Source organism: Hylobates moloch, unplaced genomic scaffold (assembly GCF_009828535.3).
Source record: "Hylobates moloch isolate HMO894 unplaced genomic scaffold, HMol_V3 SCAFFOLD_7, whole genome shotgun sequence".
NCBI lineage: Eukaryota > Metazoa > Chordata > Mammalia > Primates > Hylobatidae > Hylobates > Hylobates moloch.
In genome coordinates this window covers 79,571,517-79,598,804 of record NW_026652282.1, presented here as the reverse complement: position 1 = coordinate 79,598,804, position 27,288 = coordinate 79,571,517, and the positions used below count along the sequence as shown (strand labels likewise).

Below are 27,288 nucleotides of genomic sequence, written 5' to 3'. Positions count from 1 at the left end.
TGTTCTGTTCGTGAATCCTTCACAGAAGAACGCATCTCAGTCTGTGTATGTGCAATTCTTTTTTTTTTTTTTTTTGAGATGGAGTCTCGCTCTGTCGCCCAGGCTGGATGGAGTGCAGTGGCGCGATCTCAGCTCACTGCAAGCTCCGCCTCCTGGGTTCACATCATTCTCCTGCCTCAGCCTCCTGAGTAGCTGGGGCTACAGGTGCCCGCCACCATGCCCGGCTAATTTTTTGTATTTTTAGTAGAGATGGGGTTTCACGGTGTTAGCCAGGATAGTCTCTTTCATGCGCGTCCGTGTGAAGAGACCACCAAACAGGCTTTGTGTGAGCAATAAAGCTTTTAATCACCTGGGTGCAGGCCGGCTGAATCCAAAAAGAGTCAGCGAAGGGAGATAGGAGTGGGGCCGTTTTATAGAATTTGGATAGGTAAAGGAAAATTACAGTCAAAGGGGTTCTCTGGCGGGCAGGAGTGGGGGTCACAAGGTGCTCAGTAGGGGAGCTTTTGAGCCAGGATGAGCCAGGAGAAGGAATTTCACAAGATAATGTCATCAGCTAAGGCAGGAACAGGCCATTTTCATTTCTTTTGTGGTGGAATGTCATCAGTTAAGGCAGGAACCGGCCATCTGGATGTGTACATGCAGGTCACAGGGGATATGATGGCTTAGCTTGGGCTCAGAGGCCTGACATTCCTGTCTTCTTATATTAATAAGAAAAATAAAATGAAATATTGGTAAAGTGTCGGGGCAGTGAAAATTTTTGGCAGTGGTATGGAGAGATAATGGGCAATGTTTCTCAGGGCTGCTTCGAGCGGGATTAGGGGTGGCATGGGAACCTAGAGTGGGAGAGGTTAAGCTGAAGGAAGATTTTGTGGTAAGGGGTGATATTGTGGGACTGTTAGAAGAAAATTTGTCATTTAGAATTGTTGGTGATGGCCTGTATACAGTTTTGTATGAATTGAAAAACTAAATGGAATAAGAGAAGGAGAGAAACAGGTATTAAAGGTCTAAGAATTGGGAGGACCCAGGACATCTGATTAGAGAGTGCCTAAGGAGATTCAGCATAGTCCTGGCCAGCAAAGATTATTTATTTACTTCAAGAGTCAAGAGTGGCAGTTTAGGGATAGCACCAGGAGTTATCAGCTGTGATGGCTTGGAGAGATAGTGTAAACTGACAGTGTAAACAAGAGCAGGGCATGTATGAGTAGTTGAGAACGGTGAATAGGAGTATGACTAGACAGAAGATAGCAGGGATGACAAGTTTTTGGGGGCACAGTCCAAGTTGGTCTGGTGTCTGGAATGAGACTGGGGCTTAATAAGAAGGAGCGTCCATACAGGAGCTCAAATGGGCTGTAACCTGTAGCATTTCAAAGACAGGCCTGAATTCTGAGAAGGAAAAGTGGTAAAAGTATTGTCCAGTCCTTTTTAAGTTGGTGGCTGAGCTTGGTGAGGTGTGTTTTTAAAAGACCATTAGTCCGTTCTACCTTTCCTGAAGATTGAGGACCGTAAGGGATATAAAGGTGTCACTGAATACCAAGAGCCTGAAAAAATGCTTGGCTGATTTGACTAACAAAGGCCAGTCTGCTATCGGACTCTATAGAGGTGGGAAGGCCAAACTGAGGAATTATGTCTGGCAGAAGGGAAGAAATGACTGCGGTGGCCTTCTTAGACCCTGTAGGAAAGGCCTCTACCCATCCAGTGAAAGTGTCTACCCAGACCAAGAGGTATTTTAGTTTTCTGACTCGGAGCATGTGAGTAAAGTCAGTTTGCCAGTCCTGGGCAGGGACAAATCCACGAGCTTGACGTGTAGGAAAGGGAGGAGGCCTGAACAATCCCTGAGGGGTAGTAGAATAGCAAATGGAACACTGAGAAGTGATTTCCTTGAGGATAGATTTCCAGGATGGAAAGGAAATGAGAGGTTCTAAGAGATGGGCTAGCGGCTCGTAACCTACATGGAAGAGGTTATGAAATGACGACAGAATAGAATGGGCCTGTGAGGCTGGAAGGAGATATTTTCCTTGGTCTAAGAACCATTTGCCTTGTGTGGGAAGAGATTGATAGGTGGAAGTTTCAGCAGGGGAGTAGGTGGGAGTGACTGATATGAAGGAGAAAAACTGGCCGTGAGGGACAGAAGTTGGAAAGCTAGCTGCTTGTCTAGCCACCTTATCAGCATAAGCGTTGCCTAGAGCAAAGGGATCTGATGCCTTTTGATGGCCTTTGCAGTGAATGACCCCAGCTTCCTTTGGAAGTAAAGCGGCCTTGAGCAGAGTTTTATTAAAGAGGCATTAATGATGGAGGACCCTTGCGTAGTGAGGAAACCTCTTTCAGCCTATATAACAGCATGGTGGTGCAGAATATGAAAGGCGTATTTAGAGTCACTATAAATATTGACGCGTAGTCCTTTTGCAAGAGTGAGGGCTTAAGTTAAGGCAACTAGTTCGGCTTGCTGAGAGGTAGTGGAGGGGGGCAGAGCGGTAGCCTCAATGATCGATGTGGAAGATACTATAGCATAGCCTGCCTTTGCTGGTGAGTGGCAATTAGGCCTGGTGGAACTGCCATCAATAAACTAAATGTGATCAGGGTGAGGAACTGGAAAGAAGGAAATATGGGGAAATGGGGTGAATGTCAGGTGGATCAGAGAGATATAGTCATGAGGGTCAGGTGTGGTATCCAGAATAATGTGGGAGGCTGGATTGAAGTCCGGGCCAGGAACAATGGTAATTGTGGGAGACTCAACAAAGAGTGAGTACAGCTGAAGGAGCCAGGGAGCAGAAAATATATGTGTCAGGTGTGAGGAAGAAAATAGATTTTGGAAGTTATGAGAACTGTAGAGAGTGAGTTGAGAGTAGTTTGTGATTTTAAGGGCCTCTAAAAGTATTAGGGCGGCAGCAGCCACTGCATGGAGACATGATAGCCAGCCTAAAACAGTAAGGTCAAATTGTTTGGACAAAAAGGCTACAGGGTGCGATCCCGGTCCTTGTGTAAGAATTCCAACTGCACAGCCCCGCACTTCAGCTGTGTGTAATGAAAAGGGTTTGATGAATCAGGGAGAGCTAGGGTGGGGGCAGTCTCTAAAGCTGTCTTCAAGGAATGGAAAGAGGAGTGGGGAAAGGATTTAGGATCTATGGGGTCAGCTAGGTTTCCTTTTATTGAGTTTATATAATGGTTTTGTTAGGATGGCAAAACCAGGTATCTAAAGTCAAAAGTATCTAACCATGCCTAGGAAGGAAAGGAGTTGTTGTTTTGTAGAAGTTGCTGGGGTTTGAGAGATCAGTTGGACATGATTGGCAGGGAGAGCACATGTGTTTTTATGAGAATTATGCCAAGATAGGTAACAGATGAGGAAGAAATTTGGGCTTGACTGAAGTAATGGGGGCTGTCTGTGAGGCCTTGCGGCAGTACAGCCCAGGTAATTTGCTGAGCCTGATGGGTGTCAGGGTCAGTCCAAGTGAAAGCGAAGAGAGGCTGGGATGAGGGGTGTAGGGGAATAGTGAAAAAAGCATCTTTAAGATCAAGAACGGAATAGTGAGTTGTGGAGGAAGGTATTGAGGACAAAAGAGTGTACCGGTTGGACACCACAGTGTGGATAGGCAAGACAATTTGGTTGATAAGGCGCAGATCCTGAACTAATCTATAAGTCTTGTCCGGTTTTTGGAAAGGTAAAATGGGGGAATTGTAAGGAGAGTTTTATAGGTTTTAGAAACCCATGCTGTAGCAGGCGAGTGATAACAGGCTTTAATCCTTTTAAAGCATGCTGTGGGATGGGATATTGGCATTGAGTGAGGTAAGGGTGATTAGGTTTTAATAGGATGGTAAGGGGTGCATAATCGGTCACTAAGGAGGGAGTAGAGGTGTCTTATACTTGTGGGTTAAGGAGGGGAGATACAAGGGGAGGATGTGAAGGAGGCTTTGAACTGGGGGAAAAGGCGGCAATGAGGTGCGGCTGTAGCCTAGGAATAGTCAGGGAAGCAGATAATTTAGTTAAAGTGTCTCGGCCTAATAAGGGAACTGGGCAGGTGGGAATAACTAAAAAGGAGTGCTTAAAAGAGTATTGACTAAGTTGGCACTAGAGTTGGGGAATTTTAAGAGGTTTAGAAGCCTAGCCGTCAATACCCACAACAGTTATGGAGGCAAGGGAAACAGGCCCTTGAAAAGAAGATAATGTGGAGTGGGTAGCCTCCGTATTGATTAAGAAGGGGACGGACTTACCCTCCACTGTGAGAGTTACCCGAAGTTTGGCGTCCGTGATGGTCTAGGGGCTTCCGAGGCGATCAGGCAGCATCAGTCTTCAGCCGCTAAGCTGAGAAGATCTGGGAAGGAGTCAGTCAGACAGCCTTGGGCCAGAGTTCCAGGGGCTCTGCGAGTGACTGCCAGGTGAGTTGAACAGTTTGATTTTCAGTGGGGTCCCGCACAGATGGGACGTGGCTTAGGAGGAATCCTGGGCTGTGGGCATTCCTTGGCCTCGTGGCCAGATTTCTGGCACTTGTAGCAAGCTTTTGGGGGAGGAGGTTCTGGAGGAATGCCTGGCTGCTGTGGTTCAGGCGTTTGGAAGTTCTTGTGTGCTGGAGATGTGGCTGGGATTTGTCTCACTGTGGAGGCAAAGAATTGCAACTCAGAAATATGTCGCTACTTGGCTGCCTCTACTCTATTATTGTACACCTTGAAGGTGAGGTTAATTAAGTCCTGTTGTGGGGTTTGAGGGCCGGAATTTAATTTTTGGAGTTTTATTTAATGTCGGGAGCAGATTGGGTAATAAAATGTATATTGAGAATAAGACGGCCTTTTGACCTTTTAGGGTCTAGGGCTGTAAAGCATCTCAGGGTTGCTGCCAAATGAGTCATGAACTGAGCTGGGTTTTTATATTTGATGAAAAAGAGCCTAAATGCTCTCTGATTTGGGATAAAGAAAAAGGAGCATTAACTTTGACTATGCCTTTAGCTCTAGCCACCTTTTTAAGAGGAAATTGCTGGGCAGGTGGGGGAGGGCTAGTCACGGAAGGAAACTGTAAGCCGGACCAGGTGTGAGGAGGGGAGGTGATAAAAGGATTATAGGGTGGAGGAGTGGAGGCTGAGGAAGAATTGGGACCTAGCTCAGCCTGGTGAGGAAGGGAGAGGTCAGATGGGTCTGTAGAAAAGGAAGATTAGAAAGACTCAGCGATGCTTGGGGTTGGGACTGAGGGGACAGGTGGGAGGGAAAGAAGGAAGATTTGGGATGAGTTGCATTGGGAACAGACTAGGGAGGGACTGATGTGTAAAAGAATGCCTGGACGTCAGGCACCTCAGACCATTTGCCCATTTTATGACAAGAATTATTTAGATCTTGTAGGATGGAAAAAATGAAAGTGCTGTTTTCTGGCTATTTGGAACCACTGTCGAGTTTGTATTGGGGTCAAGTGGCATTGTAGAAGAAAATAAGGCATTTAGATTTTTGGTCAGGTGTGAGTTGAAGAGGTTTTAAATTCTTGAGAACACAGGCTGAGGGAGAAGAGGGAGGAATGGAGGGTGGAATGTTGCCCATAGTGAAGGAGGCAAGCTGAGAGAAAAGAGAGAGTAGAGACATGGAGGGAAGAGGTTCAGGGGTTCTTACCCTCTAGAAAAGTGGGAAAGGGGTTGGGGCACAGAAATAAGGGGTTGGGGCACAGAGATAAGAGGTCAGGGTGTGGAAATAAGGGATTGGGGCACAGAGTTAAGAAGTTGGGGTGTGGAAATAAGGGATCGGGCATAGAGATAAGAGGTCAGGGCGTGGAAATAAGGGATCGGGGCACAGAGATAAGGGGTTGGGACATGGAAATAAGGAATTGGGGGGTTCTTGCCCCCCAGAAAAGCAGAGAGGGGATAGAGACAGAGAGAAGGGGTCAGGGTTCTTGCCCCTTGCCCAGAAAAGCAGGACTTGATGCTAAGGGTGAAGGACCAAGGCAGGCATCCCTGTGTGATCAAACACCTCTGAAACGTGGGTGAATAATCAGAGAGGCATCCCTGCAATGATTAAACACCAAGGGAAGGCTGCCTTCCTGAGTCCATGACTGGCGCTGGAGTTTTGGGTCCACTGATAAAATGTGTCTCCTTTGTCTCTACCAGAAAATGAAAGGAATTGAAATTAAGAGAAGGGAGAGATTGAAGGGTGGTGCCAAGATTGAAAGGAGAAAGTTGTTGAGGGATAGTGAGAGAGGTTGGAGAAGAGAGTAAGAAGAGGCCACTTACCCAATTTAGAATTGGTGAGATGTTCCTTTGGCTGGTGGGTCTGAGGACCTGAGGTCATAGGTGGATCTTTTTCACGGAGCAAAGAGCAGGAGGACAGTGGATTGATCTAAGTCACGGCACCAAATTTCATGGCACCAAATTTCATGCGCATCCATGTGAAGGAACCACCAAACAGGCTTTGTGTGAGCAATAAAGCTTTTAATCACCTGGGTGCAGGTGGACTGAGTCCGAAAAGAGTCAGTGAAGGGAGATGGGGTGGGGCCATTTTACAGGATTTGGGTAGGTAAAGGAAAATTACAGTCAAAGGGGTTCTTATCTCGTGGGCAAGAGTGGGGGTCACAAGGTGCTTGGTAGGGGAGCTTTTGAGCCAGGATGAGCCAGGAGAAGGAATTTCACAAGACTATGTCATCAGTTAAGGCAGGAACAGGCCACTTTCATTTCTTTTGTGGTGGAATGTCATCAGTTAAGGCAGGAACCAGTCATCTGGATGTGTATGTGCAGGTCACAGGGAATATGATGGCTTAGCTTGGGCTCAGAGGCCTGACAGTCTCTATCTCCTGACCTGGTGATCTGCCTGCCTCGGCCTCCCAAAGTGCTGGGATTACAGGTGTGAGCAACCGCACCTGGCCTCTTTTTTTTTTTTAAACAACAATGTGTTTCATTTTAAAACAAGTCTATAAAAGTAGAAATCACACACAAAAATATGGATTACTCTGACATGTTGGCAAAGTAGGTTATGCAAAGTAGGTTATAGCTGGACTTGAGTTTGGGAGTTCTGTATGTTTGAGGGCATCCAGAAGTGAGAGTCCTTGACCAGTCCTTGTCAATAATCTGTAAACAATAATTTCAAGTCGAATTTAGCATTTTTTAACTACTAAGAAATTGAAGCTTAATAATTTCCTGTGTAACACTACTTAGGTCTGAGCAGATAAGGGCATTTCATACTATTGTTCCTAACATTAAATTTTTTTTGATTTAAAAGAAAAGTTAATAGGAATGATGAGTTTTGGCTTTTTTTGTTGCATTTTGAACATATGAGGAGTTCATCAATTTAAACTTTTTTTTGTTATTTTTAAAAAGCAGCATATAATCTTTTTACTTCTATGTACCAGTTTTTAAAAAAAATCACTGATGCTATCAAAACGTTCAGTACCTGAATCTTAACTCTTACATAGGTGAAAGTAGTTCTTACTGCTGAAACTGCATGGAACATATACCTATATACCTTCTTCTAGTGTTTTTTTTGTTTTGTTTTGTTTGTTTGTTTGTTTTACAGAGTCTGGCTCTGTTACCCAGGCTGGAGTGTAGTGGTGTAATCTCGGCTCACTGCAACCTTGCCCTCTGGGTTCAAGCAATTATCCTGCCTCAGCCTCCCTAGTAGCTGGGATTACAGGTGTGTGGTACAATGACTGGCTAATTTTTGTAATTTTAGTAGAGATGGGGTTTTGCCATGTTGACCAGGCTGGTCTCGAACTCCTGACCTCAAGTGATCTGCCTGCCTCGGCCTCCCAAAGTGCTGGAATTACAGGCATGAACCACCGTGCTCAGGCTTCTAGTGTTTATTTTCAATTGAAGGGAACATGCAGTTCCTCTTAGGGAATTTTAGGCCCCATTACCCTATAAAATGAATAGTTTTGAATAATTATTGTGAGAGATCATTAAAAAAAGACAATTTAAAATACTTGATTCCAAATTAATATACACGTAACCTCAAGAAACCCAGTGCTAAAGGAAAACAGCAGGCAACTACTGTTCTGAATTCTTCCATCAAACTTTTCAAGAATAGAGACTGGGTTAATACTACCTTTCTAAAACAAAGCAAGTCATTTTGAAAGCTAAAGAACCCCTGTTAATATAATTTGATTACAAAGTTAGAAAACCAGAATTATATTTCTTCACCTAATTTAGAAGTCTGGAAACATATTACCTTAGTAAGCATTAAAGGATACCTCAAATTAACCTGTCATAGAAAATTGTCTCTTGAGCTTTCAAATCCTATACCAATTCTTTACCTTTTGTTGTTTGTTTATTTATTTATATATTTATTTTTATGTTTTAAGGTGAATTACATGGGGCTATTTGTTTCTCTAACCTAATTTCAAATCTAAAGGCAAAAATAAAATGCATTTTTTTCCTATTTCCAGAAGAAATTGCCTGAAATGCTACTATCTTATGATTCTCTTTTCTGTTCAGCTCACAATAAAATAGCGTATTGTTCTTCCAAACTGTCTTATAAGGCAATACTATAAAATTAAATAGATAAAAGTTACCATATAGGCTATGAAGATTGTTTGCGGGTGGTAATTTTTAAGCTTGATTCTGAATAGACTTAATAAGAAGGGCACTTAGAAGAGGTGGCTCAAATTTTGCTTTTTAAGGTGTCTTGAAATTATAGGCTCACTCTCCCAACATTTCAAAAAGCCTTTTTGAAAGGCTTTACCTTAAGGGCAAAGCAGTGATGAAGCTTCAGAGTCATTTCAGAAAAGCACATTGTTTTCCCTCTTAAATCATTGCTTAATACTCCTGGAATGAAGGCAAAGAGAAAACCGAGAATAAAACTAGCCAAGCACTCCAGCAATTGGGCTTCCTGCCTGTTTTCCCTGTCCCAAAGAAAAGGGAGACACCATCTTGCAATAAATACTTTATAGACAATTGGACTTTTGCAATGTCAGTCAGCATTTGATGCCCCATATCTCCTAATTCTTTTTGTTGCCAATAGTTGGCCTGGCAGTGGTAGTTAACTTGGAGCAATTAATCTGTAGATGAGGAAGGGCTTCCTTTAACAGTTGAAGGGTGCTGTCTGGCAGGATTCCAAAGACTTGTAGTGTTTTTAGAGTGGGAATTGCTTCAAGTTCAAGTAAAGTTTTGGGTATATCATAGCACCGACTGAGTGATATGTATTGGAGGTAGTTGAGCTGGAAAATATCTGAAAGCAGCCATTCTTTAGCTTTAGCATGACATTATCACTTATGTTTAGGTGGACATCTAGACCCTCATTGGGGGATCTTCTAACTAAAGTAGAGACATTGGATTTCAGGATATTCTTTCGGCAGCCACTGAGATTCAGCTGGGTGATGCTCTCTGACAAATGCGCAACAGCCACTTGCACATGTTTTTTCAGTGAAGTCATATCACCAGCAGAGATTTAGCTCATCCAGTCTGGAACAGCTGGATTAAGAGAACCCAGAACACCCAGTTGCACTAAATTTGAGTTCTGTGCAAGATTATTGATAAGGGGATCTGAGAGCCATAGGTCTTCCAGAAAGCTTAGATTCTGCAGCTTGGAGCCCCGAGACAGAATGCCATGGAGGGCAGACACATCTATAACTGAGTTCAACACATCCCTCTGCTGTATATGCAGAGGGCTGAAATGTTCAACCAATGGTTGGTCATAAATGATTGTTGGCAGTGAAAGGCAACCGGCCCACACTAATCACATCTGGCTTCAGATTTTTACCTGTGAGGTATAAAGTCTGCCACAGAGACTCAACAAATGCTAGGGCAATACCATCTCTTAAAACATCGGAGGCCTTTAGCAGCTCAGTGAGGCACAGACAGGAAAATATTCCCAAGAGCAGCTCATCTGGAAGGGAGTCCCATGAAACACCTGGAAAGTTCTCTCCATTTAGTTTAGGCCTGTTGATGATCACAGTCTTTGTCATTCCTTTTGCTCTTCAGCCATTTCCTTGGGTGGCTGTGTGATTGGCCCAGGTTTTAGAGCAGTTCCTTGGGGATATTCTTACTGTCTGCCTCCTCCTTCTCTAGGGCGTAGACCCCGATGCCTGACAGTAGTTCAGAAGTCTTGCTGGAATCCTATCCCCACACGAAGCTGGTGGTAACATTGCTACTCTGGTCTGGAATCTCTTAAAGGTGGTTCTTGTGCACGGTATCTGCAGGTTTGGGAGTTTTAAGTACATGCTTTTAATTGCACAGCTTCCTGCCTCCTGGATTCCTGCTTTGGTGCACGGCAGCCCCTAGCTTGCTTAGGAACGCAGCAGCTAGATCTATGAACTCTAGCAACATTTCAAGTGGGATGGTCACTCCCTGTTATTGTTTTTTAAGCTCCACTTTTCCTTTCTGGAATTAAAATTATTTAAGTGTATAAATTTACAGGGTACAAGTGTAATTGTGTTACATGAGTAAATTGCCTAGTGGTGAAGTCAGGGCTTTTAGGTTAGCCATCACCAAATAATGCATGTTGTACGCATTAAGTAATCTCTCATTATCCACCCCTCTCCCACCCCACTCACTCTTCAGAGTCTCCATTTGTTTATTATTCCACACTCTAAGTCCATGTGTACACATTATTTAGCTCCTACTTATAAGAACATGTGATATTTGTCTTTCTGTGTCTGACTTGTTTCACTTAAGATAATGGCCACCAGGTCCATCCACGTTGCTGCGAATGACATGATTTCATTCTTTTTTATGGTTGAATAGTACTCGATTTTGCGTATATGCCACATTTTCTTTATCCAGTCTTCTGTTGGTTAACACTTAGGTTGATTCCATATCATGGCTGTTGTGAGTAGTGTTGTGATGAACATATGTGTGCAGGAATCTTTTTGATATAATTTATATATATTTTTTATATAATTTATTTAACTTTGGATAGATACTCAGTAGTGGGATTGCTACATCAAATTGCTACATCTATTTTTACTTCTTTTAGAAATCTCCATACTGTATTTTCATAGAGGTTGTACTACTTTACATTCCTACCAACAGTATGTGAGTTGCCTTTTCTTCACATCCTTGGCAACAAGTTATTTTTTATCTTTTTAATAATAGCCATTCTGACTGGTGTAAGATGATATCTCATTGTGGTTTAAATTTGCATTTTTCTGATGATTAATCATGTTAAGCATTTTTTCATATGCCAGTTGTATGTATTCTTTGAAAAATGTCTATTCATATCCTTTTCCCACTTTTTAAGGGATTACTTTTTATTGTTGAATTGTTTGAGTTTCTTGTAAATTCTGGATATTAATCCCCTGTCAGATGCATAGTTTCAAATATTTTCTCCCAGAATGACTAAATTTTTTTAAAAAAACTTTCCAAATTAAGTGTTGATTAGGATGTTATATTAGTCAGCGTCCTCTAATAAGACAGAACCAATAAAATATATATACATACATATATACCTATATATTATATATACATATTTTCTCTATAGAGAATATATATATACATTTTATTGTCTCTATATATCTATATGTATTTCTCTCTCTCTCTCTCTCTCGATATATATATATATATCTCGAGACAGATATGAGTGGGGATTTATTAGTAAAATCAGCTCACAGGGTTATGGAAGCTGAGAAGTTCCATGACAGGCCATCCGCAAGCTGAAGACCCTGGGATGCTGGTAGCATGGCTGAGTCCAAGTCTGAAGAATGAGAACTCAGGTGTAAGTCTTGTAGTTCAAAGGCCAAAGGGCTTGGAGTTCTGATGTCCAAGGACAGAAGAAGAGAGTGTATTCCAGATCCAGGAGAGAGAGAGAGAGACCAATTTGCTTTTCCTCTCTTTTTGTTCTATCCAAGTGATATGGTTTGGCTGTGTCCCCACTCAAATCTCATCTTGAACTGTAGTTCCCATAATCCCCATATGTCATGGGAGGGACCTGGTGGGAGGTAATTTAATCATGAGGCAGTTACCCTCATGCTGTTCTTATGATACTGAGTGAGTTCTCATGACATCTGATGGTTTTATAAGGGACTTTCCCCGTTTTGCTCAGCACTTCTCCTTGCTGCCGCCATGTGAGGAAGGACGTATTTGCTTCCACTTTCACCATGATTGTAAGTTTCCTGAGGCCTCCCCAGCCATGCTGAACTGTGAGTCAATTAAACCTCTTTCCTTTACAAATTACCCAGTCTCGGGTATGTCTTTATTAGCAGCATGAGAATGGACTGATACACTAGGCCTCCAGCCCACTGGATGGTGCCTACCCACATTGAAGTCAGATCTTTCCCATTTAGTGCATGTAGACTCACACCAATTTCCTCTGGAAACACCCTCACAGACTCACTCCAAAATAATGCTTTACCAGTTCTCTAGATATTCCTTAATTCAATCAAGTTAACACCTAAAATCAATCATCACAGATTTAAAGTAACTGGAATTCTTACACAATGCTGGTGGAAGTGTAAATGGGTAAAACCACTTTGGAAAACCACTTGTCTGTTTTGATTAAATCTAAATATATGCTAAATAATTATGACCCAGTAATTCCAAATCTCACAAAATGAGTACATATATTCACCAAGAAACTTGGGCATCTCAGAAGCATTATACCAGAGCCAGAAAAAATAAAATATTTATTTATACAGAACAGATACATAAACTGAGGTACATTCAGACAACTTGAATACTTAGCTATGAAAATGAACAAACTACTACCATAGGCAACAACATGGATGAATCTCACAAACACCATCTAAGTGAAAGCTGTTGGACATATAAGGCTACATACTCTTTTTACATTTATATAAAGTTCAGAACCACAAAACATATCTGTGATAAATAGCGAAAACCTTGGGAAAGCAGGGGGAATAATGAGTTGGAAGGGGAATGAGGGAGGCCTTTTGAGTTTGAGTAACTCTCTATTTCTTGTGTTGGGCGATGGTTACAAGATGTTTTCATTCTGTGAAATTTCATCGAGCTGTATGCTTGTGATTTGTGTACTTTTAAAATGCATGTTGTTTTATTTAGGCACAAACATTTATTAAAGAAACTTATAAGCAATCCAACAGAACCTACTGAGTTCTATAAAAACTATCAGAATGCATATGACAGGAAATTTATATTATTTTAAACTCTTATGGGGAAAACTTACTACCTACTACACAATGGGTTAATCTCATGAGGCAGGGATTGCCTTTTGATAGATGAGTTGGGATTGGAATTTAGGTGTGTCTGATGTCAAAGCCCATGCTCATAGCCACTATCTTGTACAGCCTTCCATTATGATTAGATATTCTCCTCCTTATCTACTTATGACAAACAACTGTGGTTTCATATCTTTTCCTGTTTTATTTTGTGACACTAAGTGACAGTGAAATATTATCTATATCCTTAATTGTGTTTCATGACACCAAAATAAAGTTGAAAAACATCTGTTTGCTCTAAACAAGGCCAAATGACTACTTTTATGCATATATGTATGTATTATTTGTGTGTGTGTGTGTGTGTGTGTGTGTGTGTTGTGATCACAAAGCTTAGATGTATGATGTATGTGGTATATCATTATATCTTTTGAATAATTCTTCACTTGGGTCATGGCAGTTTTAATACTTTGCTTGGTATTTGACCACAGCTGAACAGTGAGCAGACAATCTCACTGAGCTGTCTGTGGTCAGCATTTAAGGTTGTTGTTGTTTTGTTTTGTTTTTACCTCCCTCAGGATGTGCTAATTCAGAATCTTTCAGAGTATGCAGCAGTTTAATTTTTTCCAACATGCATTGACTTGTACACAGAGACATTAAATTAAATCTGTCATTGTTCACCTGTTGCCCAATGATAACATTTGCTCAGTTCCCCAGGAGCGTTTTATAATTCCCGCCTCATTTCAACTCGGTCTTATGTTCATCCCTCTTCCGGTTGTTAATAAATTGATGAAACTGCAACACCACCAGTCAAACATAGGTCTACACCATCGCCCTGTTAACCTTTTATACACACTGAAAGTTGGCCATTTATTTTTACTGTTAGCTTTCCACCTCTTAAATACTTTATAAGCCGCAGCCAAAGTGGCACATGCTCACCCTTTAGATACTGAATTTAATATATAATCACCAAAGAATGTGAGAATTCTATTGTTTTATAGAGGTAAATGCTTTTTTTTCCCTAGAGGGTAGCCATTTAGTTTACCTATTGAATATCATAGATAATTATTCTCTATTTTTCCTTAAAAAATAGTTTGCCAAGTATTCCAGCTCTTCTCATATATTCACTATTATTCCTTTAACTGACTAAATGCATCTGACATATTTATTACTGAAGACATATTACAGAATAAATGTTCATTAGAAATCTACATCAGAATAATATGTATATATTTTCATTTGCTTATATCAATTTTCTTCACTTGATTTTTCAGAGACTATACTGATAGAATTCCTAAAAGGACAAAAGATTATCTCCAAAGAAAAATGTTTACAAAATTAATACATTCATATGACAGAGCAGTTAAATTTTTGGCTTCCTTAATATTGTAATGCATAGAGCTAGCTGAGAAGACTATTAAGTAATCTTTATCTTTATTATGGACAACAGTAGATCCTTATTCTGTTCAGGTAGATGCAGCAAACTAACAAATCTTCCTTTATTATAGTCTATGTACTAATTATAGAGTAGCTACAAAAGTTGAAACTTGTTCAAAGTTAGAAACAATGATACACCCACATACTCTCTGAGCCACCTTTCAGTAACCTGCCTATTTCAGAACTTGGTAGCTTCAGCTCATATTATTATTATAGCTTTTGCTTTCTTTTTTTTTTTTTTTTGCAAGATACTTGGGAAAGGTGAAATAGAATAGAAAATCATTACAATGCAATGGTATTTCTGCATTGCCTGTAGGTTTAATATTTTGATTTGTTTCTCACCTAGACACTTGGTTATAAATCCAAATGAATTTTTTTAAATCAGTCTGGGAAGAGAAATGTCTTGAAAAAACCCACCAAGCTTTATTTGTGAAGAATGTAACGAAAAGTTTAAGGAAGGAGAACGAGGACTTACAATACCAAGATTTTCGTGAAAATTAATCTGACCTATTGCTAAACTCAAATTCCAAGACTGAGTTTTGAAACAAACTTTCTTATGGCATTATAGCTAATCTGTGATGACTGTTACATAAATAGCTTTTTTTGCACTACAGCAAATACAAGTGTTCTCATTTCCAAATCCCTGAAAAACTGTTATGACATCGAATAAACAAGAATCCTTTTAAACGAATAGGCCGTTGCTACAATCAAGTCAATTTCAGCATTCTTTTCCCAGAACTATTTTGCATATTGGGTCATACAACAGTTTTAGTCCTAGTAACTGTCTATTTTGGGACCTCACCTACAATCTGGTGACATTATGGAAAAAGTATGAAATTAGAACTGTAATATGAATAAAAAAGGCAAACATCTAGAGTTTAAAAGATTATCTTTGTACTTAGCTGCTTTTCATTTATAAAGGTACTTTTTAAGCACTAATTAATCCGCTTAAAACCCCTATGAGCATGGCTGGACTAGGAGAAAAACAGAGTTTTGAGGAGAGAAAAGTGAAAAGTTCCTATTGGAGCTGTATTTTTCCATAGCTCATCTCAAAGCAGAATCTCCTAAATAGGTAAGTCAATTAAATTCCTCTTATCTGAACAGTCAGGCTGTTCAGTAGATAAAGAAATTCCATTTTGCTTGAGACCCCCAGGGATAACCTAAAGCATTGTTCCACAGTAAGCCAACGTCTCAGAATTGAGAAATCAAGGGAGCCCAGGATCATCTTAGATATTTGGACATCTTCCGGATCAGCGATGGAAGGATTTAAAGCCAAATAACACTGGTTCTGACTAGAATTGGACATATTTCTAAGAAAATAACCAGTTGACTCACCATGTCTAATTCCTTGCTGGTCAATAATTCATTTCTGACTATGGCAGTTTCAATCAAACTTTTGGGGTGAAGGAATGCATGTGGGTGTCACTGACTGCCACTGGCAGGCCCGAGGCATAAACAAGAGAGAAGACCAAATAGAAGGGGAGAAGTTGTTGTGGTAGAAGATCACCAAGTAATTCTTTTTTTTTTTTTTTTTTTTTTCCAGAGGCAGAGTTTCGTTCTCGTGGCCCAGGCTGGAGTGCAATGGCGCGATCTCGGCTCACTGCAACCTCCGCCTCCTGGGTTCAAGCAATTCTCCTGCCTCAGCCTCTTGAGTAGCTGGGATTACAGTATTTTTAGTAGAGATGGGGTTTTGCCATGTTGGCCAGGCTGATCTCGAACTCCTGACCTCAGGTCATCCACCTGCTTCAGCCTCCTAAAGTGCTGGGATTACAGGCATGAGCCACTGTGCCTGTCCCGCCAACTAAATCTTAAGATGCAAGCAATAATTTCTACCACTGGCTCAGAGGGCAGTGAGTTAAATGCACTAGGTGTTAAGGCAATGGAAGGAATAACAGTAAATTCAAGGAACGAAGACAAGAGTATGCTGGAAAGTGCAGGAAGATCACCACATATAATAGCCAAGTTATGGGGAAGCCATGTCAGAAACCAGGATATTGCATATAGATAGAATCTCTGACCTATACAAAATATAGCCCAAGAAATATGTCAAATCCAAGTATAACATTGTAGCAAGGAACAATAGTGAAACTGCACACACACACACAGAGGCACATCCAGACACAGCACTTATAAATACATGCAAGCACTCCCAATCCTACATTCTTGCTCTATATTTTCCCATAGCATTATTGCTTTCTAACATATACTTCACAAATTACTTATTATTATATACTTGCTCCCTCCCACAGAGAATGGAAACTCTACTAGGGTAGAAAGTCTTGTTTTGTTCATTGATATATGCCTAGAATATACAACACTGTCTGTAATATAATAGGCTCTTGATAAATATTTGTTGACTGAATAAGTTAGGTGTGTGAGGTTTAAGAAATGTTTATGGGATGTTTCAGAGTGGATGAATGAAGGATACAGAGCACACTGAGCTCATTGCAGTGGATTGTTTATCCAAAGGAGGACAAAGTCTGAAGCAGGGAGACCAACTAAGAGACTACTACAGTAATCCAAGGGAATAGATGATGATGCCTTGAACCTTGAAGTTTTTTTTTTTTTTTTTTTTTTTTGGGGAGACTGAGTCTCACTCTGTTGCCCAGGCTGGAGTGCAGTGGTGCGATCTCAGCTCACTACAACCTCTGCCTCCTGGGTTCAAGCAATTCTCTGCCTCAGCCTCCCGAGTAGCTAGGATTACAGGTGCCCGCCACCACACCTGGCTAATTTTTGTATTTTTAGCAGAGACAGAGTTTCGCCATCTTGGCCAGGCTGATCTTGAACTCCTGACCTCGTGATCCACCTGCTTCAGCCTCCCAAAGTGCTGGGATTACAGGCATGAGCCACCGTGCCTGGCCAGTAGTGGAGGTTTTAAGAACTGGTCAGATGGAGGATATATTTTTAAGGTACAGCCAATGGGATTTTAAAAAAAGAACACTTGAGTTGTAATTGACATAGAGAAAGCTGTGCAAATGATATAGCAAAGAAATAATAAAATTGTCATTGTAGATTGTGCTCATTAAAATATATTCAGTTAGGGTTTTATTGTGATAATTCACTGAGAGAAATTAAGTATTCTTGGTGCCAAGCTGTCCTCTTAAATTGATATCAGTAAACTGTAAAGATTAAATATCTATATGTGCATGAAACAGAAATTATAATGAAAACAAGATCAGTGTGACAATTCGCTGTACCATATTAAACTAAACCCCTTTCAGAAGTTACACTGTATCCTGAGTGTTAAATCATAAGGAGTATGTTGCTGTTTTCACTCATAACAAATCTGTGCAATCTCAGTATGGCTAAAATTAGGGCATTTGGCAAGCAAAAAATGTGCCTGGTGACACATCCATATCCTTTGAACAAGAATATTAAGAATGTGCAGGTTTATATCCTAGAGCGTTTCTTGTGGCTATTGTAATTCAAATTGGAAACAATCTAGATATCCAAACTTAGAGTATTTAAGTAAATTATGGCACGCTCATACAATGGAATACTAGAGAGTCAATTGAAAGGATGTTGTAGAAGCGTATATATTAGCACAAAAAACCTACCTACATTTTTTTCCATCATATTGACAGAAAAAAAAGAAGTTAGAGAACAGCATTACAGGCCAGGCTGGTGGCTCACACCTGTAATCCTAGTACCTTGTGAGGCCAAGATGGGAGGATTGCTTGAGCTCAGGAGTTTGAGACCAGCCTGGGCCACATAGCAAGACTATATACATATGGTGTGGTGGTGCATGCCTGTAGTCCCCGTTACTTGGGAGGCTGAGGTGGGAGTTTCAGCCTCGTGCCTCAGCCCAGGAGTTGGAGGCTGCAGTGCCTATGATCGTGCCACTGCACTCCAGCCTGGGTGACAGTGAGACCCTGTCTCAAAACAAACAAAAAAGAAAACAAACAAAAAAACAACCAGCATTACATGTGACCCCTCTTGGAGGGTGATAGGTTAATCTATTTATGAACAGAAAAGTTCTACAAGCATATAACACAAAATGGAAACTGATTATCACTGGTGGGATTATGATTATCCCTATTTTCTAAAATGTTAATACTGTTATAATACAAATGTTTGAATGCATGGAACAACAAAGATTACAATAGACTAAAGGATTTCACGATTTAGAAAGATATACAAGTCTTATTTTCCCTGGAGACTCACCCTTGTTCATGCATCACAGAATAAACTTCCAACAGCATTATTACTGGCACTTCCTGACAACAATATTTCTTATTGAGATTTGTATAAGTAATAAGTTGCCAAATTAAGTATTTTAAACTCTCACGTAAAACTCTTCAAATGTGAGAAATGTGCGGAAATATCCACATGTCCATAAGATTACTTTCAGGGTTTTACCAATTACAATAATTAAATGAATAATTAATGTGGATTCTCAGAGCCTCATGTACTTTTTAGTTAGCTATACAAAAGAGGAACTAGGGAGAAAATTCTCAACAGAAACAGCATAACAGAGAGCCAGTATCTTTAATTTTCCTATTAAAGACCCACTCTTTTCTCCATATGGCAAGGCAAATAATGCATATGTGGCCAACTCTGGATTATGCAGGGTCATGAGGGACAGAAACAACGTGGATAATTGAAACCCGCTGATAATCCGGAAACCTAATTTTACCTAATAGTTGCAACCACCTCCTGGACAGAACCCTTTCATAGAGCTGCTAATTATGAGAAGCATAATTGAGTGGTTTGCGTTCATCTGCTTTCAGTTATCCTTTGCAGGTGCTAATGAACAGTGAAATGGTCAAAGGGATGTCAGCCAAAGGAAGTGGTAGGAGAAAATGCAGGACATGGGTAACCCAGAAACTGGATAATCACCCTCAAAATGACTGAGTTAGCTGCACTGAGGATCAGCTATTAACAAAATTCCATGAGGATATATGTCACTAAACCAGATCTTCATATTAAGGGTTTTCACATGTACATATTCAAGCTTGGTTAACATGAATTACAGTATAGTCTTACAAGTTCTCTATACTGTAGTGATTTTCCTTGATGGCAATGATAGGATATTCATCATCAGAGCATAGCTAATCAACTGCAGGCTCCTCTGCTAAATATGGCCAACAGGCTGCTTATGAGTCCAGACTCTGGCAGACAGCCCTGCTTTTAGACCAATGGAAATGTTATTGACTCACCCCCATGCCTTTCTGGGAGAGAATATAAGCGTTGCTGGTATCTGATCATTAAAAAAAAAATCATTGCTCCAAATTCGTGTTTCAGTAAACAGCATTTTGAAAGTCTTGTTATGGTGCAAACATTTTGTGGCTTATGTTAAGCATTTGGTTTTCAAAAATTGTCAAAAATAAATGTTTTTAGAGTACAATTACTTTCAAATATTACACAATAAACTGTAATATTAGTAACAAAAACTGTATCTATGTTTGATTAGTAAGTAAGCTCTCAAATGGTTGTGAAAGTAATTTCCTTTTATAAGGATGCAGTTTAGGACAAATTACTTGTTACACTCACTAATATTCAGAACTTCAACTGTATCTACATATGATTATTAATGCAGCTCTCTATAGTAGTAACAAAAGTGATTTTCATTTATGGCAGCTGTTTAAAACGAAGTACACTGTAAACTCTCTGGTATTTGTAAATAAAACTGTGTGTGCACATGAATATTAATAGTTTTCTATAGCAATTGTGAGAGTGATCTCCATTTATAGCAGTCATTTTGGGTAAATGAGATTTTTAATCATTTTAATATCAACTGTTATTTCTTGATCTTATTCTGTGATAGTGTGTCCTTTTGCCCATATTGTGAGAAAAAGGATGAATGACCTAGTTGTGTATAATGTGCATTGTTTAAGCCACTTGAATATTCTGGACTACTCTCTAACTTTTGCTTAAACCTAAAGAAAAAAAGTAATTTTCAATTCAATTACAGATAACATTCACCAAACTATTTAACTGAAAAATACAAGTCCCGAAATTTCTGCTTTATTGAAAATTTAGGTAAGCTATAGCCCTCTTCAATTTGTTTTTATGAAATACAATGGCATGAGTAGATGAATTGTAAAATTTATTTATATTGAGCACTTGCTATGTGCCTGACCTGATATTGTTTTATATGTATTGACTCATATAATACAGTTGGCAGTCTGTATCCATGATTCTGCATCTGTGGTTGGATCCAACCAACCACAGATGGAAAATACTGGGAAAAAAGGATGATTGTGTCTGTAGTGTACAGACATTATTCGCTAAACAATACAGTAAAATAGCTATTTACATAGCATTTACAGTATATTAGATATTATAAGTAATCTAGAGATAACTTAAAGTATATAGGAGGATGTATGTAGATTATATATAAGTACTATACCATTTTATATAACGGACTTTAGCATGCATGGATTTTGGCATCTGAGAGAGGACCTGGAACCAACCCCCCATGGATACTGAAGGACCACTGTACTTGCAAAAAAAAAAAAAGAAAAGAAAAAAAAAAAGAAGAAAAAGCAACCTATGGGGGAGATGACACATATATCTGTAATTTATTACAGATGAGAAACTAAGATTAAGTAATTTGTCAAAATTCATCTAGAGCTCATAAGTGGTAGGACTGAGATTTCAAACCAAGCAGTTGACCTCTGGAGTCAAGCTTTATAATACTCCATGCTGTACAGCTTCACTTAGGTTCCTGTTGCCTAAAATCTATAGACCAAGTATTACTACTTTTTAAGTTTTCCGGAACCATCTTCCAACTTTTGCATCTGTTCATTTGACAAGTGTGTCTTGCATTCAAATAGGCCCACAGAAACTCTATTTGTGCATAGATTTTGAATTGCTTTCCATGTGTTTATCAACTTGATTTCTCCCTCGGTTAATCATTCTAGTCTTTTAGTTTTTTAATCTTCCCAATTTGATGCCTTCAGTTCCCTCATGGACATGAATTTCTACTAAACAAATAAAAAATAAGGAACTTATTATAATACACTGCATTTGCAAAGCACTTTTGCATGCTTGCTCTCATTTTGTTCTCACAGGTTTGTTTGTTATTTTTTAATTATAAAAGCTATTCAAGTATGGCAGGAGTCCTAGAGTGAGAGGCTAAGTTGTGGTAGTACCCACTGTGGATTCAAACATGTCCAGGCATATCTAGATGCCCAACAGGGAAAACACATCAGGGGTTTATTTATATGGGGGGTTGAGGACTCTGATGTGAGCTATAATACTGGATAAGTTGCAATTGATATCTGCCCACAGACATCTCCCCAAGTTTTGGAAGAATAAGAGCCCTCCCTTGAACAAGAATTCAGTTGAATAGATGGGAAGAAACTAGCTTTTAGGTGACATGTTGGTGAAGTAAACTAGTCTGATCAGAAAAATATGATCTGTGTTAGAGGGGTAAAAGGTGGTTTAGGAAAGCACATATGGATCTGTGCTGTGTTGGAGGCTGAGGGTCAGGATGTTGGTGCAGGGCTATGACAGATAATAGGTCAAATGAAAGAGTTTTAGCATTAGAGTGATCCTAAGAACTTGAAAGCACAAGGCAGTACTATCAGTGGCTTAGAAATACATTGATATACAAACATGGGCAGAAATGAGTATTGAAATGGAATGGAAAGGCAGCCAAGGCTACAACATTGTGGCTGACATCCAGAGGTATTATGGAAGCAGTAGTTGCCATTAAGGAACAGGTCTGGAGCAGGAAAGACAGAGATCACAAAGGCCATAGGAAGAGGAAAATGATCACTAGCTATTCATAAACCATGTGAGTTCCTCTTTGAACCGGTCCCACCCTCTTGAACCAGAATAGAGGGATTGGAAGGAGGACTGGATTTCAGAGACTCAGCTGTTAGAGGCTGGGAGACTGATTAGATTTTACTATTATTGTGACTCTCTTAGGCCACACATTCTGTGCCACCTCATTGGTAGAGTCTAAAGTAACTAAGGTTACAAGCATATTGCAGATATGTATAATTACTTTTTTCTATTACTACCAAACCCAACCAACCTAGACAAGTCTTCATTCAATTTACCACATCCCAATTTTATGTAAACACAATTCCTGAAGTCATCTTTACCGCTACTATTAGTTCTCTTTCTCTTTTCCCACAATTTGTTTTATTATTTTCTTCTTTATTTTACATAATTACTGAGTGCCTATACATGTAAAACACCACTAGGTCACATAAGGAATAGAAAGGGGGATATGACACAGGCACTTTCGGCCTATCAAAGGAGCCAAAAATGCTCACAAATTATAAAATAGCATCCAGATGATGGAGAAGTTTAGGAATAGTACTGAATAATGGCTAAATATGAACTTTTTATGTTCTAGGTCCCAAGTTGGTAGAGGAGCCATTTTTGTATTCTAGTCTAATGGCATAGTTAGTATTAGTCCTGCCTGGATCAGAAAGCAGGAGAGACAAATAGTTATTTCCTTTTTCAAATCTCTTGCATACATACATAAACTTCAGAATTTTTGCTACCTTGGATAATCTTTATGCTGAAGATCATAGATCCAAGGAGCCTCCTTTAAGCTGTGGCTTGGCATGGGGCAAGGGTTGGTCTAGCCTATGGCCTGCAAAGCCTGGAGCCATGGTAACAAAGCTGGTTTGAAGAACTGAAGAATTCATACAAAGAGCCTCGTCAAAAGAGCAGGGAAAAGAGGTAAAAAGCAGGAGTTAAGTAATATGACTGCAATCAGAAGGCTGCCAAGATGGAAGAACCATTCTGAGACATCGGATAGGAGAAGAATTCCAGGAAATATTACCTTTATGTGTTACAATATAGAAGCAGTAGCCTTTTGTGAGGCATCTGTGACCTCACCTGTGGGAAGGAAAGGAATTATTAAAGCACCAAGCCCGATTAGATTCAATCTATGTTACTGTTATTTCTTCCAATTATTTGGCCAACTGATTTTAAAAATCTTTTATTTTGGCATATCTAAATATTGAGAAGTGACATGTCTACTCCTTACAGATTTCTTTTGAGAAGGGTGCTGTCATACTCACCTGATCTTTCCTTTCAATGCAAAGGGAAACAAGATGATGGAGGAGGAGAATTCTCATACTGAACCAAGGGGATGGCCCATCTAAGCATGTGTTGGAGATACTCCTAAAGCTTGACCATCTAGAAATGACAAAAATAAATGGATGACTGAATATACATATGACGATCACATTCAAAACAAAAACTGATGTCAATACTGGTGTCAGATAAAGTATAATTTAAGAACAAAAATTTAATGGGACAAAATAAGTTTATACTGATTAAAAACAAACAATGAAGATATTTCAGTCATGCAATTTATGCACTAAAAGGTAACATCAAAATTCATTCAGCATATGATGATGATGTTAAAAATAAAAGAGAAATAGAATTGCAAAAGCTTAACATACCATCACAGCCTCTAACTATCGAGTAGATTAAGAACATGGAAATATGAGTACAGGAATATTCATAATATTCATTGCATTATAGTATGTAATGTCAGGAAATTGGAAATCTAAGTGTCCATCAAGACACTATTGGCTAAGTGTATTATAACCCATACAATAGACTATAATAAAGCCCTTAAAAATATGTTGTCTCCATAATAACATAGAAAGGTGACTTTGCTATCTAATTAGGTGAAATCAGAGTAAAATGTTTAAGATAATGCTATTTTTTTCATCTTCCATTCTCTAGCCTGAGGTAATGCTATTTTTGTAAACACAAAATATATTTTGTGGATGTATACACATATTCTCTATGTAAAGACATAGAGAAATGGTTGCTAGAAGTCAGGAAAAGTCTAAGAGAAACTGTCACTTTTTTATTCTCTGTATATCTAAATGGTTGGCATTTCATATTGTGTGCTTGTATTTTATTTTAGTACATTTAGAAAATAATTGATAAGAAAAAATTATAGACAACATGAGAAGAGCTATAACCATAGACTAAACTAAATCATAAGTACAGAAGAATTTTTCCCAGGAAATTCTCTTTGCAAGTTTACAGACAAATTCCCACACAATGTAGTCTAGTCAAGATCATCAAAACGATTATAATCGCCTGGAGTGGACTTCAGTTTTTGTTTGCCATTTTTGGAAGAGTTTCTTGAGTATGTTCTGTGGCTGTCCAGCATCAGAACCTCCTTTTTATGTTTGAGGATTTCCTCAGAGTATGAGTATGGAGAGAAGGCAGGGCTTGGCTTCCACTACAGGAACTAACAAGGCCAGATACTCATCTCTGCCTCCAAGCCTAGGTACATGACCCAGGCGAAACTTATCAGATTCTCTGATCAGGAGCTTGGAATCTAAAATAAAGAAGCAGGAATGGGGAAGACTTCCTTACCATGGATGTTGACTGCAATATCCAGTATCTAACGGTAGCAATTCCAGTAGTGTACTTAACAGACGGTTTCAATGGCAGGAGGTAGGCTGTAGTGCTGAGCCCTATCCTCCTGTGGTTCTTGCATTCATACTGATCCTAGGTCTTTGATCTTTCTATGAATTCTATGAAATATCTGTCATTCTTCCAATAAGCTCCATCTTTGTTTACATTAACCACAATCATTTTCTGCTGCTTGAAATTAAGAACCCTGTCTGTATACCTACTCACTATATGTTATAGTCAGCATAACCCTGGTGATAAAATGTTAACAAGATACACCAAATTTACTTATAAATATAGATGAAAAATATAAGTAGATTAAATTTGATATTACTGGAAATAATCGTAACTATATTGGGCTTATTTCAGAAATACAGAGCAATTTCCCAGACAAGCTATTTATATATAACATCAATAGATGAAGATAAATGAGTATCTCCATAGATGCTTTAGGTAAAATTTAATACTCATTCCTTCAATTCAAGAATAATTAATAATTAAGTACTTACTATATGACGTATACTGAGTCAGGCACTGTGTTTTGTAGACGAATAAGACATAATCACTTATCTCACGAAGGCTATGGACTAACAGAAAGACAAGTGAACATACGTAAAACATAATGTGTCGAATGCTTTCATAGAAGTTTGCACACGTTACTCTGGTGGCACAGGTAAGTGACTCTGCCAAGTTAAGAGGTTCAAGAAATGCTTAATGAATAGATGATTTTTGCTGTTTCTTGAGAAGTTTGTTTTACAGAGGAGACATTCCTTGATACTAGAAAGGATGAGAGAATAGATGAAAATGAAGTTATATTATGTGTGGCAGGAAAGGATAGAATAGCAGATTGGATTGCCTAAAAACTTCCCTTCCCACTTTATTCTCTCATCATGGCTACCACCATTATTTAAGCCACTATAATATCTCACCTAGTATCCTGAAATAGTTGCCTAACTCTTCTTTCTGTTTGTACTCTTTCTCTTTCTCCTTTCTAATTTATTCTTTGTATAGCTGAAAAAGTGAGCTTTAAGAACATAAATCAAGCAGTACCACTCCATACCTAAAACTCTTCAGTGGCTCTCTGTTGCTCTTAGAATAAAATAAGATCTTGCATTATCTGGCACCTACCCTTCCCTCAACCTCATTCGTGTCATTTTGTCTGTTTCTTATTAAGTTCTAGTATCCATGCTTTTCATTTTGTCCTTGAACACATCAAACTTTTTCCTGCCTTTGGTCCTTTGGTTTACTGTTTCCCCACCATAACTTTCTCTTAACCCAGCAACCCCCTCCACTGCCTATGTGCTTTTATTTCTTGTCTCACTTTCATCTGTCAGGTCTAACCTCACATGTCATCTTCTCAGTAAGACCTTAACTGGTCTTTCTCTTCCATTTGCTCTTTGCCACTGTCTATTTTTATTATCATACAACTACAGTCTGTACATCTTTTGTTTGCTTGTTTATTTTTCTACATCTCCATTAGAATGTAAACTCTCTGAGTGCAGGGACCTTGTCTGTCTTACTCACCACTATGTCCCTACAACTCATACTACTGGCTGCCACATAGTAGCTTCTCAATATAAATGTTTGTTGAATGAATTAACCTTTGCATTGCATAAACACTTTGTAAATAATGCTAAAATACAAATATCAAACTAGAAAAAATATTTACAATATGTAGTTGACCCTTGAACACCATGGGGGTCAGGGGAATTCATGCCCTGCACAGCCAAAAATCCATAGATAACTTTGATGCCCCCAAAACTTAACTACTAATAGCCTATTGTTGACCAGAAACCTTACCAATAACATAAACAGCTGATTAACACACCGTTTGTATATTATATGCATTATATACCATACTCTTACAATAAAGTAAGCTAGAGAAAAGAAAATGTCATTAAGAAAATGACAAGAAAGAGAAAATATATGTACTATTCATTAAGTAGAAGTGGATCATCATCAAGGTCTTCATCTTCATCATCTTCGTGTTGAGTAGGCTGAGGAGGGGTAGGAAGAAGGGTTGGTCTTACTGTCTCGGAAATGGCAGAGGCAAAAGAATATCTGCCAGTTCCAACATGTTCAACATGGTCCCAGTTCAAATCCATGTTACTCAAGAGTCAACTGTATAGTCAATGTATGACATCTAGAGGGTTAATATTGGTATGCATGTAGAGCTGCTATATATCAACAAGTAAAAGAATAACAGCCAAATCAGATATGCACAGAGGATATGAACAGATAATTCGTAGAAGAAGTACAAGCAGCTCCTACAAATACAAAAATTTCTTCACCTTGTTCATCATAAAAACATAATTTTAAAAAATTAGGTATTTTATACTATTAGACTGTCAAATATTGATGCAAATGTTAATATGGAGTGCTAATAATCTCATATGCTATTTATAAAAGTGTAGATTGGTACAATCTTTCTGGAAGGCAATTTGATATTATCTTTTAAATTCTTTTTTTAATATACT

At 39.1% G+C, this 27,288-nt stretch overlaps 1 pseudogene; it reads right to left on the bottom strand.

Annotated features, from left to right (window-relative positions):
• Positions 1-6,855: 6,855 nt before the first annotated feature.
• The window catches only part of LOC116811125 (S-phase kinase-associated protein 2-like), a 32,602-nt pseudogene continuing 12,169 nt past the window's right edge, over positions 6,856-27,288 (bottom strand).